This window comes from Stegodyphus dumicola, chromosome 9 (assembly GCF_044657685.1).
Source record: "Stegodyphus dumicola isolate Sdum_Otavi_A_Nest chromosome 9, ASM4465768v1".
Taxonomy (NCBI): domain Eukaryota; kingdom Metazoa; phylum Arthropoda; class Arachnida; order Araneae; family Eresidae; genus Stegodyphus; species Stegodyphus dumicola.
Window position 1 is genome coordinate 150,322,121 of NC_140776.1, and position 4,645 is coordinate 150,326,765.

The window sequence follows — 4,645 nt, forward strand, 5'->3', positions numbered from 1 at the left end:
TTCGCACTTAAACAATAAAATTCAATTCAACAGCAATATCGCAAAATAATTTCAAAAGGAGCATATCTTTATAATTTCCGATACACAGTCTCGCTAGAGATAAAACTGTTTTTTGTGTCCGTACAGTTTTGCCGTTTCTCGCTTTAAAATCGTTGAGTTTGTTAATCAAAAATTCGTCGAAGTGTCACAAAATATGAAATCAATAATAAAACAAATTTCAAATTCCAAATTAGGGCTTTAAAAATGCCCATATTCGGTGGATTACGTTATTCAAAATTGGATGGCTCTAAGTACCTTCGTTTTATCACAATGCGAGAAACATACACACATTCATGCGTATTCTTCATTATTTAGTTTCTTTAGCTATAACACAGGGCGATAATATTTGGTGGCAACAATTTGAAAAGTGAACCGTCATTTAGAATGAATCAACGCAAAATGCCAAAACAAAATTAATAGCCTTTCTGGGCTAACGCCCTTTGGGCTAAAAAAAAAAAAAATCTACTGTGGACACTACTCTCTTGTATGGTGTATTAAATTATGCATATTTTTGGCTGCATTCCGTTTAAACTTATTTCCTCGAATTTCATTGAAAATATACTTCTCATTCAAATAATTCTGCTCTCACGTCTCGGCAAGATAAAATTACATAAAATCCCAAAACATCTTCGTTAAAAATTATAAAATACAGAAAACCTAAAACACCAACGACGGTTAAAAGCAGTTAAAAAACGGCAATGTTTACAGTTAAAATTTGAGTTTCTACACCAAAACAAGCAATTCGCTTAGCGGACAGGAAGACATTTTTGGTACACGAAACTGGAAGTTAACTTTTGGTCCCATGAGGAAAGAAGACACTGAAGTTAATGCACCAACAGACTGGATTCACTACTCTACTAAGAGTTTCAAATGTAAACTAATGGTCGCTTCATTAGGTATAGAGCCACTTAAACTTCTAAATTGTTGATAATTGAACTATTGTACACAGACTGACTTAAGGCATAAAAACTTTAACCAGAACATAAGAACAAAATAATTTGATAACTTTTAAAGCAAAAAATGCGCAATTCACCAGCATATAAGAATAAAAATCCTGAGCTCACTGAGCCGGGTAACACAGAGTGAGAAGTTTAGCGCTATTGCACTGAAAAAGGGAGATACACAACTAGACGTTACAGCAGGCAGTTCCATATACAAAATTTCAATGTTCTGCGGGTAATCGTACGTACGTACAAACGTCACGAAAATATCTTTTCTGAATCCATTTTAAATAAATTTTTCAATTCGTTTTGGAAAAAAAATTCCTTTATTCTGTCCGTACGTACAGATTTCAGGCAAAAATTCATTCAAATGGATTCGAAAGCGGTCAAAATGGCTATTTTCGTTGAAATATAACACCCGAAATTTTTCGCGATCAGCATACTTCCTTTACATCGTACAAGGAAGTAAAAATAAATATTTTAGAATCACAAATTTTAACAAACCTGTCAAACGATAATTGGCAGCATTTACTACTATGACATTTCATACTGCTTCTCCTAAAATAAAATATCCACTATGTAGAATTTTCTGTGTAGTAATCGTCTGCTTTGATCTAATGAAGATCTGAGCAAAGAATAACAATAAAATTTTGATGTACAATAAGTAAAACAGCAACATTTTAAAGAAAACTGTGCCTGGAGATGAAACTAAACGCTCTGCTTATGATTTTGAAGCAAAGAGACAAAATTTGTTTCGGTTGAACGAAAGGTTTTAAACAAAAACTTCAGCTTCAAAAATCTTGAATAAAGAAAATGTTGGCGATTAAAAAGAGATAATTCGCTAGAAGTTTGTTTCTGAGAGACAGATGATGAATTACACATTTTGCAAAGGCGTAATGGACATACTTCTGAAAAGAACTCACTGCATTAGGCGTAAAAAGCTCAGTCGAGTATCTTGCTGCTATTGCAATACAAACTACTGTCACTCAATTCCATTTTCATCAAGCAGTTTTCGCTCATTTATTGACCAAATTTGCCAATGTGCAGACTTCTTTATTTTTCCTAAACGGAAGTCTCATTTGAAAGACCATTATTTAATCGCATCAAAGAGATTTATAAAACCATAACCGTAGTAGACTTGGACAGTATTCTATAAAATGAGTTTTACGAAGAAATCAAGTAACTGTATGAAAATGCTAAACGTTGTATACACTTACAAGGAACTGAAGAACATACACATTGAAAGCTAAAGTGTGAGAATGCTATTGGCATCAACTTTCTATTTTGTACAAACTTAGTCCTAAAATTTCGTAAACATGCTGTGAATTTTTTCTCTAACGAAAGAGAATTATAACGAAAAATAGAAAATAAGGCATTTTTCTCACGCAATTCGGCGGTAAATAGCTCATATTTTGATTTAAAGCGAAATAATACTAGAAAATATTGTCAGAAAAAAAACTGAAATTTAAATACATTTTTGAAATTATTGGCATCTAAAAAAATCCACATTTTTTTAAATGCAGTGAAATTTTTAATTTATTTGAAAGCACTATTATAACTGTCTTGATTTTCATAATAGTATCCAGAAGATCAAAGGACACTTTTTTAAATTTGTTTTAGCTGTAGATAAAAGAGATAGTATTCCTTACATATAACATGAATATAAGCTAGTTTCTCTAAGAAATTCCTCCATGAAAATATTCTTTCCAGATGACTCTCGTGTATTTGCTGTGATCCAAATACTTCAATATACTAAGGTTATCAAACCTTAGTAGATTGAAGTATCAAAATCTGTTGTGTACACTACATGACTTCCTTGTGCGGAATATTAAATTATACATTTATTTAACTTATTGAATAAACTTATTCATTCATTTAAACTTATTGAATAACAGTTAACTAATTTTGAATTAAATCTACTTCGTGGATAGCGCATAAACCACAACAGAATATATGCACTCTTTAAAGTTCACTATATTTATTTACCATAGCAACACTTCGGCACTAATTTCACTTAACAGCATTACATCTCATTCATTTTATAACTCAAAGTGCACAAAAATTATAACAGCGGAAGAATTACCACAAGTCCTATTCAAATACAATAATAAATCTAAAACGATGTATAAAAGAGATTAAACAAAGGAAAAAGAAACAGTTTTTCGCAGACGATTCAGCTCCGCTTATCTAAGTTCGCCAAGGCAAAAATACATAAAAATTCAAAATATTTTTATTAAAATTTGAAACACATAGTAAAACATAAAACATTAAGTACAGTAAAAACAATAAAAAAAATTTTTTTACAATTAAAATTACAGTTTCAACGCAAAAACAAGCTAATAACTTAAATGATAATTGCAGAATGAATTAAGCATAATTTAATTCGTAATCATAAAAGAAGACGTTACTTTGCTGTTGCGAAGCTTAGATTGGCAATAAATCGCGAAGATTGGCAATAAATCGCGAAGATTGGCAATAAATCCACTATTCTGCTAAGTTTCAAATGCCAACAAGCATGGTGGCCCTGGTAATCAAAACTTAGGCTTAGCTGCACTTAACAAACTTTTAAATTGTTGATAATTCCACAATTATTGCATGTAGGTTAACTAAAGGCATCAAAATCTTAACCAGAACAACATAATTCAATCATTTTTAAACCAAAAAATGCATAATTTACAAATATATAAGAATAAAGAAATTGAGATCACTGAGCCGAGTAACAGAGTGGATATATATATATATTTATATTTATATTTATATACGTTTGGTGCGGCCGATTGCAACCAAAATACGAAGTGCACATCCATATGTTATAGCAATCCTATACAAAATTTCAACGTTCTGAGGCTACTTGTTTTTGAGTTATGCGAGGTACGTACGTACGTACATATGTTCGTACAGACGCCACGAAAAATTCTCTTCAGAATTCATTTTAAAGCAGTTTTATAATTTTTTTGGAGGAAAAGAGTCTTTTATTCTGTCCTTACGTACAGATATTACGCAAAAACATCATTAAGTTGCATTCGATAGCGGTCAAAATGGATATTTTCGTTGAAATAAGCTGCCTGAAACTTTTCGCGATTACAATACTTCCTTTTTACTTCGTACAAGGAAGTAAAAAGGGAAAAGAAAAGAAAAAAGACAATGAAGAATTTTAAAAAAAGCGAACGAAAAAAACGCGGCGAAAAGAACATTGCAAAATCTGCTTTGAAGATACTGAATCATAAGCAGGTTTTTAGCATATTTATAAAAAAAAGGGACTCTGAATGTTGACTTTTGTTACTAGAATTGCTACAAAGAACATTTCTTGGTGATCGCAGAGTAATTAGCCATATATGAGTGATTCTGGTGATTTTGATCGTGAAAGTATTCCCAGTGGTTAATAGACTAAAAACAAATTATATAGGATGTCCATTAAAAAAGCAGGATATTTACATATGCTTACAAGTAAACAATCTTAGCATATAAAGGAAAAAAATGGTAAATGAGCTGGAAAAAAGAAGCAAACTTTTGAATAAAAGCTCTTTTAGTAATACATGCATCAGCAGTTTGGAATAGGAGAGTTTAAGGTTTCTTTTTGTTTAATACAAATACCATATTTCCTCGCGCACTTTTCCAATTTTTTATTAATTTTATTGTAAGAAAATTATGTTAATAATTTAATT